The sequence below is a fragment of the Oryctolagus cuniculus genome, chromosome 9 (assembly GCF_051225735.1).
Source record: "Oryctolagus cuniculus isolate XC-2025 breed Fujian yellow rabbit chromosome 9, ASM5122573v1, whole genome shotgun sequence".
Taxonomy (NCBI): domain Eukaryota; kingdom Metazoa; phylum Chordata; class Mammalia; order Lagomorpha; family Leporidae; genus Oryctolagus; species Oryctolagus cuniculus.
The window spans coordinates 59,992,130-60,008,983 of NC_142875.1; the positions used below are offsets into that span (position 1 = coordinate 59,992,130).

The window sequence follows — 16,854 nt, forward strand, 5'->3', positions numbered from 1 at the left end:
TATCCTTTCTCTGAGCTCCAGAGGAAAAAATTGTTGATCCCAAATGATTTTTAATAGCTGAGAATTGAATTATTTCTATCAGTTTGAGTGAATTGGAAACTTTCTAAAATTATCAATCTTGACTTTTTTTTACATCCACAGGAAATATGAAATATATACATATACATATATATATATTTCAAACCCAGTTATATAACACTTCTAATTGTCTTTCTATTGTGGTCAAATTTAGGGGTATCTGCTTGGTATATACATGTTTCTCTGGTAACTTCTCATCTACAGCCTCTGGAAAAGAGGTACGTATTAGTTTCTTTTTTTTTTTTTTTTAATTTATTTTGATTTATTTGAAAGGCAGAGTTAGAGAGAGGAAGAGACAGAGAGAAAGAGATCTTCCATCCTCTGGTTCACTCCCCAAATAGCCAGGATGGTCAGGGCTGGGTCAGGCCAAAGCCAGGAGACAGGAAACTCCAGTCAGGTCTCCCATGTGGGTGGCAGGGACCCAAGCGCATGTGGGCCATCTTCTGCTGCTTTCCCAGGCCATTAGCAGGGAGCTGGGTCAGAAGTGGAGCATCCAAGATTCGAACCAGTGACCATATAGGATGTTGATGCTGCAGGCCAGGGTGCCACAACAGTAACCCCTCCAGCCAATCTTGTTTCCTGCTAACACAAAACAGTAGCTGATTATTTCATTAACTTGAAAGGGTGACCTCAGATTCCAGCCGTGACAGCAAGTATTACTCTCCATTAACAGAGGAGGAGATTAAGGTTCAGTGATATCAAACAACTCTCCCAGGACCACATATCTGGTGGTTTTGGGCACCAGGATTCCGAGCTAGTCTGACTCCAAAGCCAGCTGCTACGCAATGTACTATTCCACTAAAACTGTACCAAGGAGGGCCAAAGAGTGCCAGAAAAGCGCCAGATGTTGGATAAAAACACCAGAGGCTCTTCACAGCCTCAGAAGGAATCAACTCTGCTGACCCTTTGAACCCAGATGTGCAGCCTCCAGAAGCTGGTACTTCATGACAGCAGCCCTGAGAAGCTAACACAACATCTTCAGCTTGCCCACATCTGCAAAGACCCTTTGCCATGTAAAGCAAGACACAGAATAATGTGTTATGTGCTGTAACACTCATGCGTGTAAAATGTGCTTTAAATGATTTGAAAGGATAACCACCCAATGAGTAATAACTGTCTCAGGAAGAGATGTAAAGAAAGAAATTAGATTTGTGGTTAAGGGGGCTTTAAACACACACACACACACACGCAGTTGAAAGGCAGAGTGACAGAGAGAGAGAGACAGCCTTCCATCCGCTGGTTCACTCCTGAAGCTAGGACCCTGGAACTCCATCCAGGTCTCCCACAAGGGTGGCAGGGGCCCATGTACTTGGGCTACCATCTGCAGGGCCACTCACTTGAGTTACCATTCACTGCCTCCCAGAATGTATTAGCAGGAAGCCAGAACAGGAGCAGCCAAAACTCGAAACAGCATTCCAATATAGAATGTTGGTGTCACAAGCAGGATCTTAACCCACCATTCCACAACAGTGGCCCCTAAGGGAGCTTAGGTGTTTGAACTATTTATATTCTTTATATGATTCTGGAGATTCTGGAAATTAAGACTTGGACATCTTCAAAGGAGACCAGTATTCTATCTACAGCAGTAAGAACATCCTGTACTGGTTCGGGCTGCTAATCAAATGACAAGGGCCTCGTAATGGATAAAGAAGAAAGACTCAAGAGAAGAAGCAGAGGTAGAGGCATGCGTCCCAAGCCGAGACACATGTAGGGCCACAAAAAAATGGAACAAGCAAGAAAGGGTTCATGTCTGTAGTCTTAAAATAATAATACTAATCCGCCAGCCCTGGAGCTCAGACTCTGGACTTCTGGCGCTACAAGTTTAAGTTTGTTATTTGAAGCCACCAGGTTTGAGGTAATTTGTTATTGAAGACCAAGGAAAACAATACAGTAGATAGAGCGGGTTTCAAACACACCAGAAAAGAAACTTAGGGGAAGAATTAAGGTAGAGAAAACAAACAATCAGCTTCCAGGTGGGCAGACAGTCACACGGATAATGACACTGACTGGCCAGGCCCCACTGTCCCCAGGGACCTGGGCCAAGAAACAATTCACCGGTGGATATTAAACCTCCAGGTTTTAGATTCCATCTGTCCATATTTCTATAAAATTCTCTGGTAGACTGCAAGCTGCTTGCCTTGAGAGACTGTGTCTGATTCTACTTTATATTCTTAAAAGAAGAGTGCCTTCCAAAAAGTGAAGTTGGGGCTCAGTATATTGTTCATGCCATCATCCAAGTGATGTCTCTGAGCACAAATCTGATCGTGGCACCTCTCAACATAAATCTTACAGTGGCCTCACACCTTTCTCAGGAGAGAGGAAGTACAAGGGTATATGTACTCCATATCGAATTCACAACATCTCTAACAAAAAGACACATGGAGAGAACTTGTTACCCTGCAAAATGGCCAGACCTTCTGAATGAGACGCCCCAGAGGTGAGGCCTGGGGATCTGTTTAGCTTGTCTCATTGTTTTCTTGATAAATCCCCCATTCTCCAACATAACACCTCCATCATGAAGGACAGCGTGAACACCACTGCCCTGGGGAAGCCAGCAGAAGCACAGTGACGGCAACATCATTTCCAATACCATAAAACTGGAAATACCCCACATCCCCATCAAAAGGGAAGCAGAGAGATAAAATGTGGTATTCATAAAACAGGATTTTGTACAGGAATTAAAACAAGTGAGCTTGATGTATGAGCTTTGTCAGTGTGGATGGAGTTCAAAAAGGAAGTTGAAATGGTGGGGGAAGCAAAACACAGAATAATGCGTTATTTAGTACATCACTTCTGTGTGTAAAATGTGCTTGAAATCGTCTGAAAGGATAAATACCAAGTGAGTGATAATTGCTTTGGGGAAGGGGTGTAAAGAAAGAAATTAGACCAGATGTATTGATTAAAGGCACTTCAAACATAGACATTCGCATTGTTTCTTAAAAGGCTAGAAAGAAATATGTTAGCAGTCTTCAATTCTAGGCAGCAGGAGTAGAGATATGGGTGTTTATTAAATTACTCTATACATTCTACCGCATTTTTCAGTTCTCATAATTAAAACCAAAGTAGTATGAACTCCTAGAAATGACCTACAAACTCTGTTACCTGATGCTTGCCCTGAACCCGCTCTTGTCCCTCTGCTGTATACCCTGGATACCCCAGTCTCTCCAAAACTCTTCCCAACAGTGGTGTGACCTGCTTCTACCACTGCACATGGGCATCTTTTGCCTGTTGCGCCTCCCAGGAACCACCCCATCTGCTGCAGGCACCCTCACATCCTTCAACACCCAATTCCACAGCCACCTTCCCTGTGAAGTGCTTTCTGTCCCGCTCAGGCACAGGCTACAGCTCCCTCTTTCATTCTAGCACAATCTTATTCTTTGGATGTCTAGCATCCAGCCTAGTGCCTGGCACTCAATCTGCACTCCATTAAATCCTTGGATGAATGAAGGAATGAAACAGAGCACACAGCTGGTTTCCCATAAGCAAGACTTGTAGATACATTTGAAAGGCCAATTAAGTAAAACAAAGCTATTTCAGGGATACGAACATCACTCTCCCTTAGCTCTTGTGTAGCAGATAAGAAAAAGGAGAGAGAAGGCTGAGGTAGCCTTCTTCAAACATCCAAAGGGCTTTGAATTGGAGAATTGAGGATAACTGCTCCATTTCCACCAAGCACTGGGATAATGAGCTTAGATTATAGCTGGAAAAGACACTGATTAGATATTGAAAAGAACTTAATAAAGCAACATACAGTAGTGGGAAACAGCATGGTTTTGGAGTCAGATAGACCTGGCTGAAACTCCCAACACCCCCTCCTCAGTGGCTCTTTACCTTGGGGCACATTATTTAATCTCAATGTCTTCATACCCAGAATGGACAAACAATACCTACCATATGTGTTGATATGAGAATAAGAAGGTAGAACGTGGAAAACCCTCGGCACATAGCAGCTGCTTCCCCTCAACCACCACAGAACTAAAATAGGAATTTAAAAAATAGGGGAAGCTGAGTGTGGCCCACAAATTTTGGACAAAGATATTAATATGAGATGTTAATATGGGAAATGTGGTGAGGAGTATATGAAAACTCTTTGTATTACTCCTCACAATCTTTTTTGTAAATTTAAAACTATTATGAAGCAAAATGTTAAAAAAAATTTTAATGAAATGGGACATCTGTCTTCAGTTTCTGAAGTTAGATCATGCAGTAGTTTCTTGGTAGAAACGCTAGCTGAAAGCAGGAGGATGGGTTCCAGGACTTTGATCCTTCTTGTTTATTGTATTTGTGTAATAGAGCCCCAAGGGCTACTAGGAACCAAGGTTCTTAAAAGGCTAACCTCCCTTTTGGGAGTTAGCCTGTCCAGAATAACAAGGTCATTTGAACTACATGATGTGTGTGTGTGTGTGTGTGTCTGTGTGTGTGTGTGTGTGTGTGGCTAGATATTCCACAACAGTGTTTTTCTTTTGTCTTTTTAAAAAGAGATGTCACTTGTGGTCCTGATAATAGCCTAGGCTAAACTGTTTAGCATTTTCCTTTGAAAAGGTGATATTTAAATTGTCTTTTTAAACTTTCATTGCAAAAGGTGATAGTTAACTTGTCGTCCTTCAGCCCTAACATCAACATTTTCCCTGCTCCGGTGCTGATAATAGACTCTGGGCTTCTGCTTGAACTGCATTTTCTATTCTCCTCTTCTCCCAGTGAGGGACAGAGATGAGGACTTGTCCAAACTCTGAGATTCTCTGCTGGTCCAATCTATATGTGCTCATCCCTAGAAGAAATGATACCCGATCATGACCCCTTTTTGATTATTCTGGGGATCCTGAACTAGGAAATGAATTTGTGCTGTGATTCTAGCAGCCTCTATCTTGAGATCTGTCTGTAGCCTACCCTACATGGAGAGTATCTTTCTTGGACAACGATATTAGAATTCACTGCTAATTTGAAAAACAAATGATCTGGGATCAAAAGGTCCAGGAAGACTAAACCCAAAGCCTAGATTGGGAATCTAAATGACATCGAGATCTAAATCCTCAAGTGCTACCCACTCCACCCTACCCTATCTTTTCCTGCCCTCTGCTCTCCCCCCTGCTCTCTCCCATCTCCCCAACCTGTCCCCAGTGGAATGACAAAAAGGTATTTTTTCCAGAACTCTCAACATTATGTTCCATGATTAATACAGCTCTTCCCCCCTGGGATCACAGCACTATTTACACTTGGCTTCCCAAGGAGGGCCAGAGAAGGCAGTTATTTCCTTCATAGGATGTGACAGGGTTCAATACATAATGAACAAAATGTCATAATAGCTCGATAAAGGCACTTTGTAAAACACATGGAACAAGTAATTAAAGAAAAAACTCTAAATGAAGATTCAATTCCAAAGGGAAGAATGCCTTTGGGTTTTTTTGACAAAGCAAAATATTCCAAAATTCAATTGTTTAATAGGGTTTTCCCCGGTAGCACTGGCACATATTAATTCTCATTTCAAGGCAGCATGTTTATTTTAGTTCCAACCTACTTTCAGTGATAGGTAATTAGAGAAACTAAAAGTGCATATCTTATTGCTTAATTTAGAGTCTACCACTGTGTTTCTAGGCCTTTCTCGGGGTGTGTTTTAATGATACAGAACGATGAAAGATTTTTATTCAACTTTAACTGCTTGAGAAAGGCAGTGAATAAAAGTCAGGTTATATATTCTGATTTTTAAAAGAAACCTCATCCTATTATTTTAAATACCAGCTTTTGCACATGTAAGCTAACCTCTTATGTAATAAATTTCATCAGAAATTCCAGAACTCCAGACAGAATTGCTCCAGTCATTTCTCTGATGTCTGGGCACTTATCTTGATTCCCAACATTGCCACCCATAAAAATCATCTTGGATAGCCATTAGGGAAGCCACATAGGTTTATGTGAGGCAAGAATCCATATCAGTTACAAGGACAATTAGATAGAATCACAAGCTCCCAACACTGGCAAAGACTCAGAGGAGAATCACCCAACAGAACCATGACAGATGCCACATTTGAGAATGTTGCTTCCCATTTTCCAGCAGCCTCTCCTTATAAAACATGCAATGGGGCCAGCGCCGCGGCTCACTAGGCTAATCCTCCACCTTGCGGCGCTGGCACACCAGGTTCTAGTCCCGGTCGGGGCGCCGGATTCTGTCCCGGTTGCCCCTCTTCCAGGCCAGCCCTCTGCTGTGGCCAGGGAGTGCAGTGGAGGATGGCCCAAGTACTTGGGCCCTGCACCCTATGGGAGACCAGGATAAGTACCTGGCTCCTGCCATCGGATCAGCGCGGTGCACTGGCCGCAGCGCGCTGGCTGCTGTGGCCACTGGAGGGTGAACCAACGGCAAAGGAAGACCTTTTTTTCTGTCTCTCTCTCTCATGGTCCACTCTGCCTGTCAAAAAAAAAAAAAAACACCATGCAATGGATCATAATCACATATGTTAACCCAATATTTGCAAGATACTATTTCAATATGTACTTCATATAAAAATTAGTAATGAAATATTTTATGTTGTTTTTCCATGCTAAGTCTTCAAAATCTGGTATTTTCCATACTTCAAGTCAACCATTAAAATTTCAAAAGCTAAAGTTAAATGAGGGACCAGCACTGTGGCACAGTAAGTTAATCCTCAGCCCATGTTGCCGACATCCCATGAGGGCACTGGTTCTAGTCCCAGCTGCTCCACTTCTGATCCAGCTCTCTAATGTGGCCTGAGAAAGCAGTAGAAGATGGCTCAAGCACTTGGGCCCCTGCACCCATGTGGGAGACCCAGAAGAAGCTTCTGGCTCCTGGCTTTGGATCAGGCCAGCTCCAGCCATTGTGGCCATTTGGGGAGTGAATCAGTAGATGAAAGACCTTTCTCTCTGTCTCCCTCTCCCTGTCTGTAACTCTACCTCTCAAATAAAAAAAAAATAATAAAAAATAAAGTGAAACGAAGTTCTATCAAAACAGTTATGTGTGCTTAACAGAAAAAGTATTTTTACGTTGCCTCAGCTTTTACATTTAAAATTAAAAAACTTATTCCCCTGACTCCACAGCCACATTTCAAGTACACAGCAGTCACCTGTGACTAGGTAACCAGTGGAACAGCAAAGAGATCTGGAACTGAAGCCACCACCAGGCTCTGAGCCCATCAGTGATGAGAACCCCTCTCTCCTACTGAGAGGTGACTCAGCCAGTTGTCAGCGTCAGTCGCTAGAAAGTGCTTCTTTATCTGCACTCCCATGCTTACTGCAGCCCTGTTCACAATAGCCAAGACGCAGAATTAACTGAAGTATTGATTGGCAGATGACTAGATAAAGAAAATGGATACATATATGCAAAGGACTATTATTCAAGCATGAAAAAATGAAATTCTGTCATTTGTAACAACATGGCTGGAATTGGAAGTTAGTCTATTAAGTGAAATAAGCCTGGCACAAGAAAGACGTATAATCCATGTTCTCCCTCATTTGGAAGCTTAAAAAATATTGATCTAATAGAAGAAAAGAGTAGAATAGGAGTTCCAGAAGCCGGGAAGGGGGTGGGGAGTGTGGTTTGCTGCTGGGAAGCTGGGAAGGGAGGGGGGAGGTTGGTGCTAAACTACAAAAGTGGAAAAAGAGGAATACATTCTGTTGTTCTGTACAGCACAGAATGGCTATAGTCAACAATAATTTATTGCATATTTCAAAACAGCTAGAAGGAAGAACTTTGAAAGTTCCCAAGACCAAAAAATGATAAATGTTTGAGGTGACAGATATGCTAATTGCCCAGACTTGATCATTTCACATTGCATACATGCATCAAAACACGTATGGTTTCCCCCAAAAATGTGTAAGTGTGTGTCAGTTTAAGAATAACTTTTAAAAAATTATTCCTCATGTTGAGCCAAAAACCACTGCCCTGTGATTGCCATCCTCAAAGCCAAGAGCTTTCCACAACATCTGTCCCTCCCTGTGAGGGAAGAGACAGCCTCGCACCACCCAGGTGGCCCCAGGGCTCCGGCAGCCCAGACATCTCCCGCTCACTCGGGTCCTCCCAAGGTCTCCTGCCTACAAATCTGTCTGCCCAAAGGGCACCACGTCCATTTAAGAGGAGTCAGGCTTTTTGAGAAAATTCACTTTCCCACTGCTGTCCCCTTGATCAGGACAGAGGGGAGGGAGGACAAGAGAGCAGTTAATAACAGCTTCTCCCTGAGGCAAAGTGGCTCTGCTCTTTCTTGGCTCATGTCATAAAAGAAGCTGCAGAGCGGTGACCCTAAATACCGCAGGAAAAGAGCCCACATAGACTGAGCACTTGGCATCTGGCACCGGAAGACTTTTTCAAAGGAGGCACTTTGGGAGGAAAGATGAGTCCAGTAAACTTGAATGCACACAGAAACATTCGTTTTGCATGAAAGAGGCCACATGTTAAGTGCCGTTAGCATGAACATCTTGCCCCATATCAGCAACCTCAGACCATTCTGTGTCCTAGATTTCCTTCAGTCTTAGACCATGTAGTCCAGCCCTACACACACACACACACACACACACACACAGTCTGAGCACTTGTCATGGCTTGTTTTACAAAACGGAGATCGACTTACACCTTTCTGCACCTTGTTTTTCTCACTTAACTCTCTTTAAGCCGGATGGGAAAGCAAAGTCTTCTGTATTTCCCAGGAATCCTGCTCTGCTCCTCCCCACCCTGCTAACTGGTGGGCTGGCAGCCAACAAAGGGCGAGATTGCTGGGGCAGGGTGCACCCTGCCATGGGCAACACGTGCTCTGGGGCCCTGCTCAGTCCTAGGCACCAAAGCAAGACTGGCACCCCTGGAAGAGCAGCAGGGAGACCATTCCCAGGACTGCCCAGGCCTCAAGGTGACTCACAGTGTGTCTCTTCACATGCCACCCTGGCTGCCTTCAGGAACTGGGAAGAGAGGAAGGGTCCTCTTGTCCTGTGGCCCATGCAGCCCAGGGTGCTTCTGTCCCCCCACCTTCCATGACCCGTGTTGCCACCCCACACGATGGCTGCCTATTCCCCAGACTGGGGAAGGGGAGGGCATCCAGGAAACTGAAACTCAAGGCAGTAATTGGGGAGCTGATGGGTTTGCAGATATGAATGGCATTCTCTGTACCAGGTGCACCAAGGTGACAGAAACAATGACGCCATGGTCGCAGAGGAGCGCTCCTTTATCTTGGAAATCGCTCAGTGGCTGCTGATTAACTTTGCTCACCTCCCTTCTCCGATTTCTGCCCTGGACCCCAGAGCCAGGCAGCAGTGGTGCCCCCAGCTCCATCCTTCAGCACCACTCACCCTCAGGCAGAGAGTTGGAACCACGGTCCCCAAAGTGTTTCATGCGCTGGTGCCGGAGGTGCCACCAGAAATCATGGCGCGCCATTCCCCTCGTCCATTTTTAATTGCTGCAGATTATAATGACATTCTCTGGAAAATAAATACTTAACCACCTTCCCTCGGATTTTTCAGGCCCGAGGAGGACGGTGATGTAAAGCTTTCAGTTAATGGCTTAGTTTATTCTGGTGTCATTTCTTTTATTCCCTTTCGGCTTATTATTTATAGTTCAAATTTTTTGCACCCTGGTGCTGGGGCTGCTTTCCTCGGGAGGATAATTAAGAAAAAGAATTCAGATGTTTAGGCATTTTTTACCTTTGGGCTGCAGGCAGTAGGAGTGTTGAAGGGGAGAGAGGGAAACAAGAGAGAGAGGAGCAAACACCACCATAATCACCACCAAAACCCAAAAATAAAATCTATTATTTCCCTACCGTGCGCTAAGGTATTGTTCTTGTCATGCGGAATGGTATAACCTATTACTCTCGCACTCGCTGGATTCTGTTAGGCAAACAGCTCACTGACAGGACTCCTGTGTGTGGACAAATGGCCACAGAACTCCTCTGTGGCCACACGGTCCTGTAACTGCCATGGGAGCCAGATTCTCTAAAACCTGCCTGCCCCACAGCTGGCCAGATCCTCTTACACGTCGGTGGGCCTGGAAGACAAATGGGCTCAGACTGGAAGCCAAAATAAAAATGAGAGATCACCGCTCCTGTTACTCACACACAGAGACAGAGGGCTTAATTGTGGGGGGTCACGAACCGCAGCTTTCAAAATAAAAACCGAGGCGGGGGGGAATAAAACTTTCTCCGTGAGTGACTCTTCCTACCCTTGAAGACGATGATAATGAAACTGACAAATATACCTTGGAGGCCAGCTTCAAGAATCAAATCGATTTATTTAATAATTTAGGAATCACTTCCAGGCATCTCTCCCATTAAAATCAGAGGGGCCATTGTATTCTCCACTTCCTCGGTTCCTTTCCTTTCTCTTAGTTACGCCTCACTGGCTCTAATAAATAAGTAATAGCGAGGGGAGGAACACTTATCTGGAGTCCCCCGCCTTTGCCTTCACCCTGCAGGAATCTCCGATTCTCTTCTACCTGAAACAAATGGAGTCTGGAGTGATCTTTTCCGCCGTAAAGGCTGGGGCAGCAGGGTTAGACCCCTACGCGTGGCTGCGGCAGCCCAGCAGCCCCAAGCACAGCTCCAGCCTGCAGAAGCACTGCAGAATAAATAACACGCTCAGACAAGCTCGGGGAGGCGAGCGCTGGTTCCGAAAGCAGAGCCGGTGTGCACAGGCGACTCTCCAGCTAGCAAGTGGCAAGAACCCACAGTGACTCGTCGGGGAATTCCAAAGGCATCAAAGTAAACTGTGATCATTTGTAGTTTATGGCTCAAAAGCGAGGGCTGCTGAACCCAGCCGCAGTTATATTTCCTCGTGATGCTTTGAAGAAAATGGGAAAGCGATTGCTATTATACAGGAGGTCTCAGAGAAGAAACCTGCTGATGGAGCGGGATTATAGCTGGCTTAACCACAGCTCTTCCTGCCCCCCCTTCGGGCAATGTGTGCATCCCCCTCTCCCTGAGCCCTGTGGATCTGGAAGCTCCCCTCCCCCAACCAGGCCACTGTGTACCTATAGAGCCATCCTAAAGACAGAACAGGAGCCATACTGGCTCTTGGCAGCTCTGACCCCATCCACCACCTCGGCCTCCAGGACAAAGTCCAGGCCCTTGGGCATGACCCACATCCATTTCCAGCCTCTGTCTAAGCAGTTCAAGGGCACATAGTGCATCCCCTTCCCTACACCCATGTCTACTATGGTCCTTCCTCCCACAGGCCTTTGCAGGGTTACTCCCAACAGGAATGCTCATCCTTCTACACTTCTCCTATTCCCGTCTCTAGCTATACTACTTCCCTTCTGCCTCCTAGGACTTTGTTTAGGTGTTAAACCTCTGCCCAGGAACGTCACCACACTGCTGTCCCACAGCACTGCATGACATGCACTTCCGGCCACTGATACCTGATCAAGTAACAGTCTGTATCCCTGCCTGTCTCCCCTGGCCAGAATGAAAACTCCTTACGGGCAGAAAACATGCCTTCTTTGCTTTGAACCCCCGTACCTAGCACAATGCCTGGTATACAGTGTTAACAGGTATGTGTTAACAGACATGTTAAATCAATATTGAAGGAAGCTGAGCTGGCTTACTGCCAAAAGATATGGACCAGGATGAGTGTTGTGACACAGCAGATACAGCACATCTAATATCAGAGTGCCAGCTGGAATCCTAGCTGCTCTGCTTCCAATCCAGCTTCCTGTTAATGCACCTGGAAACCAGCAGATGGCAGCTTGAGTACCTTAATCCATGCCACCCACATGGGAGACCTGGACGGAGTGCCTGGCTCCTGATTTAAGCCTGCCTCAGCCCCAGCTGATGTGGCCATTTGGAGCATGAACCACAGATGGAAAACCAATCAACCAATCTCTATCTCTCTCCCACTCTCTCCCTTTCTGTCTCCCCCATCTCTCTTCATCCTTCTGCCTTTCAAATAAATACATAAATCTTTTTCAAAAAGATATAGGGCATTTGTGGCTGGCCTGTGGCAGAACTTGTACTTCGTGGTCTTTTCAAGTTGGAGGAAAGAGAAGCAAGAGGGATGTCCCAAGGGCGAGTCTCCCCTGGAAACCAACATCCAAGTCTTCACCCTGCAGCCGATGGGAAGGTAATTTATCCCTGCCAGGAAAACACAGGCACAGAGCCATGGAGCAACGTCTCTCGCTCCACAAATTAATCATGATTCCGGTGCTAATTCCATAAATAATTCATGAAGTCAAATATAAGGTATTGCAATGCTCCCACCAGCCATACTTTGCAGCTTCATTCACAGGAGAAATTTAAACATAAAGTCTGGAAGCTTCTATAGTCTGCAGGAAGTCTGGATACAACTAAACACATTAAATTTAGCCAAATGCCCTTATTAAGTAAATATCCATTGAGGGCCCCATCTGTGCTAGGCATGGTGCTGAGTAAAACCGAACAAAGGGAACAGTCAGGGAGGAAAAACAGGGAACCATCTCAGAGAGCACAGCACAGAGCAGACCACACCGGGAGGCTCGAAAGAACCGTAACGAAGCCTCTCTGTTCCGTGCAAAGAGATGAGGGTTCTAACCCCAACTCCTAGCTGAGTAACCTCAAGCCGGTTAATTGCCCTAAGCCTCAGTCTCCTCATCTGTGCAGTGGGAGCGATGACAATAACTGTAACTACTTTACAGGGCTGGCCTGCAGAAAGAGAGAAATGATTGTTAGGATTAGCACGATTGGTATTGTGAGAGTAATGTGGCAATCTGAAGTATACTCCGTGGAGAGTCAGCTGAGTTCCAAAGGATATGGGAAAGAGAATATGAGAGATGCAGAAAAAAAAAAGCTATCTGATTTGAGGGACCCAGCGCAAAATGAAAATGCAGGTTCTCCCTTTTCAAAAATGACTCAGACTTTCAAGGGGGTGACAGTGGAGCATTAAAGCGAGTTCAGTGTCCTTCCAAGAGAGGGCACTGGGCAACTCACAGGTCAGCACCCACAACTCCAAACACATGAATGATACAGGGACCCCAGGAGTGATGGCTTTGACTTCCTAGAGACCAAATTCTAAGCCTCAGACATCTTCCAAATGGAAGACGCTTCTGACCAAACAACAGCCTCCTAGTTAGCCTCAAATTCAAGGTTACTAAATTCAAGGCTATGTGTAGACACGTAAATGATGGGCATGTGTCACCTTCTCCCCCCATTCCTCCAGTGCTGTCTGAAACACTCAAGAGGAGGCATGGGTCCATGTTCCCAAGTCCCTCACCCTTAAGGATCCTAAAATGGAAATCAGGAGCAAATACAGGATCTGAGAATCAGTGGTCCTGGTCCTGACCCCAAGCCCTCTGCCAAGGAAGGGCAAGCCACCTTGTGTCTACAAACACCAGTGTCCTCACTGGTAAACCATACACTGATCTCTAGGTCCCTTCTGGATAGAATATTCTGCGTTTCTGTGGAGCAGCAGCAGGAGAAAGAAAATAAAATCTGCAAAGCCAGAATAAAGTAATAATAATTTTAAAACAAGTCCTATGCCTGCTGACTTTTTAATATACCATTTCTGGTCTAGAAAAAAAAAAGCTATAATATGCAAAATAAAATGCTGCTGAGAAATTCCCATAACGTCCCCGTGTGTGTTTCATTTAGCAGGTGTGGTGTATTTCATGCCGTTAAGACTTTGTATAATAGGGGCTTGGATGCTCAATCACTAATAACGCTCTATTTAGACCACTCAGCATGGGGAACATATATTTCCTGTATATCACTGGCTGGTTTTACTGCTTAAAACATTTGCATAAAACCAAACAATTATCCCCAGGGGGTGGATCATTTGCTCCTGCTTCTCCTTACCTGACATTGCCATCCTTCAAACTCCCTTCTTGGCATCATCTCCCTGGATCCTAATTGTGAAATCATCCACCATGTGACAAGTTCCAAGAATCTGAACAGACCCCCAAACTCTTCCAGGTCCTGCAGCTTTCTTCTCTGGAAACTCACCTAAGCAATTTGCCAGCTTAGAACTGCGGTTCTCAAACTGCAGTGTGCAGAGGACCTGGAGGGCTTGCTAAGCACCGTTCTGGGCTCCACTCCAGAGTTCCTGACTCAGCATGTCTAGAGGTATGGGGGATGCAAGCATTTGGGATTTTAACAAACTCCCAGCGATGTAGCTGGTCGCTGGTCGCAGAGTCGCACTTTAGAAGCTTTGTGTTTCAAAGCACAAGGCAGCCCCGTCCTGGATGTCTGAAGTACAATCAGGTGAAACTTACCTGGACACAATGAATGGAAACCAGGATACCAAGAAATTCTCTGCAGGTGAGCCTGCCCTAAAGGAGAACCAGTATCTCCCATGTAGTTTTCAACCTCTGCAGAGAGAGATGGATGTTTTCCTGGCGGTCATTCATTCATTCACTTCTGGAAATGGTGGAGGCCGGAGGAGGGGGCAGTGATGGCACACTCAGAGGGGAGAACCAATCACTCAGTGCTCACACAAAGTCTTCAATCTGCTCTGGGAGGAGGCCTCACTCTCAGCATCCAAAGCTCCACTGTTCCCTAAATACTTGTGAGCATCCCTGGGAGTTGTTAGAAGTGCAGTCTTAGGCCTCATCCCAGATCTGCTGAAGCAGAATGAATGCTTTATTTAAAGAAGAAAAAAAAAAAGATTTAATTTATTTGAAAGGCACAGTGAGAGGGAGGAAGGAAGAGACAGAGAAAGAGATCTCCCATCTACTGGTCCAGTTCCCAAGTGATTTGCAACATCTAGGGCTGGGTCAGGCCACAGTCAGGAGCCTGGAACTCTATCTGGGTCCCCTACATGGGTGACAGGGGCCCAAACACTTGGGCCATTTTCTGCTGCCTTCCTAGGCACATTAGCAGGGAGCTGAGCTTCCTAGGCACATTAGCAGAGTAGCCAGGACTCGAACCAGCACTCACATGGGATGCTGGCATTGTAGGTAGCAGCTTAATCCACTGTGCCACAAAGCTGGTCCCAGAATTAGAGCTTTAATGATGTTCCTAGCAACTTGTATGTACATTAAGGTTTGAGAAATTTCTCTGTGTAACCAAGAGGTGTGAGAAACACCTCTGGCATCCAGAAAACAAATTTTCCAAGAGAAGTCTCCTTCTAGAGTAGATTTGAGCCTGGCTGAAGTGAAACTGGGAGAGAAAGGGGATATTAACATACATTAACATCTTCTGTATCTCCTGGTTCAGGCCACAGCCTACAGCCTGGTATGTTTGTCAGCTCCAGACTGGAAGAGGGATTGCAAACTCAGATAGCTGTAGCTCCAAGCAAGCAGCAGGTATCCAATGCATGAATTGGGCCTGGTATAAGATAACAGCAGATATCTTTGACCAATAGGACTATGCATACCTTCCCAAAGGCTTTTGACTTCCAAACACTGGGCTAACCAAGTGGAAGTGTTAGTAGGCTGGGCTCAAGCTGCAAGGTAGGTACTTTGCAATCCCTGCCATAAAGTAATAATAGCATCAGATAGGAGCTGGCATTGTGGTGCAGCAGGTTAAGCTGCCTATGATACTGGTACTCCATATAGGCGATGGATTGAGTCCTAACTGCTCCACTTCTGATCCAGCTTCCTGCTAATGCACGTGGGAAAGCAGCAGAAGATGGCCCACGCGCTAGGGCTCCTGTACCCACAAGGGAGACCTGGATGAAGTTCCAAGCTCCTGGCTTTGACCTGACCCAGCCCCAGCCATTGCAGCCATTTGGGGAGTGAACCAGTGGATGGAAGATCCCTATCTCTTCCTCTCTAACTCTGCCTCTCAAATAAATTAATAAAATATTTTTTAAAAAAGGTATCAGCTTAAACTTATTGGTCCCTTCCTATAAGCCATACACTATTGCCATTATCCCCATTTTAAATTTGCAAAAACTGAGGCACAGGCAAACCAAGTGACTTGCCCACCAAATATGCAATGGAAGAGGAGAGCTGGTGTTTGAAGCTAGGCAGAGCAGCCAGAGCTATGGTCAGGTTCACTCCTTTAGGAAGGAGAGGCATCTTTCTGCAAGGCAGGCAGAAGCAGGTTTTCCTAGAAGAAGCCAGAAAGTGCCTGCTGGTCTTTGATAGGACAAATATAAAAGTTATCATCCAAACTGGAATGAGTTTGATACTAAAAAGTGACACTGTGGGGTCAGCATTGTAGTACAGCAGGTAAAGCCTGCAATGCTGGCATCCCATATGGACACCAGTTCATGTCCCAGATGTTCCACTTACAATCCAGCTCCCTGCTAGTGGCCTGGGAAAAGCAGCAAAGGATGGACAAGTATTTGGTCCCTTGCCACCCAAGATGGGAACCCAGAAGAGGCTCCTAACTTCAGCCTGGCCCAGACCCAGCTGTATCAGTCATCTGGGAAGTGAATCAGTGGATAGAAGATCTCTTTCTCTCTCTCTCTTTCTCTCTCTCTCACTAGCTCTTTCAAATAAATAAATATTTTTTTAAAAAGTATTACCATTAAGAACATTCTAGGTCAACAGGTAAAACCAGGATGGTCCCTGGCACACTGGGCATGGTAGGCAGCTCGTTGGAGGCCTCTCTGATGGGACCAAGGATTAAAACAGGCCGGCGCCGCAGCTCAATAGGCTAATCCTCCGCCTGCGTCACCGGCACACCGGGTTCTAGTCCCAGTCAGGGCACGGGATTCTGTCCCGGTTGCTCCTCTTCCAGTCCAGCTCTTTGCTGTGGCCTGGGAAGGCTGTGGAAAATGGCCCAAGTCCTTGGGCCCTGCACCCGCATGGGAGACCAGGAGGAAGCACCTGGCTCCTGGCTTCAGATCAGCGCAGCGCGCCAGCCACAGCGCACCAGCCATAGCGGCCAATGAGGGGTGAACCAACAGAAAAGGAAGGCCTTTCTCTCTGTCTCT

The 16,854-nt window shown here is 45.8% G+C and overlaps 1 non-coding gene across 7 annotated transcripts in view; it reads right to left on the bottom strand.

Moving 5' to 3' along the window:
• Positions 1-354: 354 nt before the first annotated feature.
• The window catches only part of LOC100354781 (uncharacterized), a 60,742-nt gene continuing 44,242 nt past the window's right edge, over positions 355-16,854 (bottom strand). For 4 of the 7 annotated variants that reach the window (XR_016212886.1, XR_016212889.1, XR_016212883.1 and 1 more), the window contains one exon: positions 355-657. This is a non-coding gene — a transcript (uncharacterized LOC100354781). Of the gene's footprint in view, positions 661-16,854 lie in introns of all 7 variants that reach the window. The other 3 variants (XR_016212888.1, XR_016212890.1, XR_016212884.1) reach the window with 1 other exon arrangement.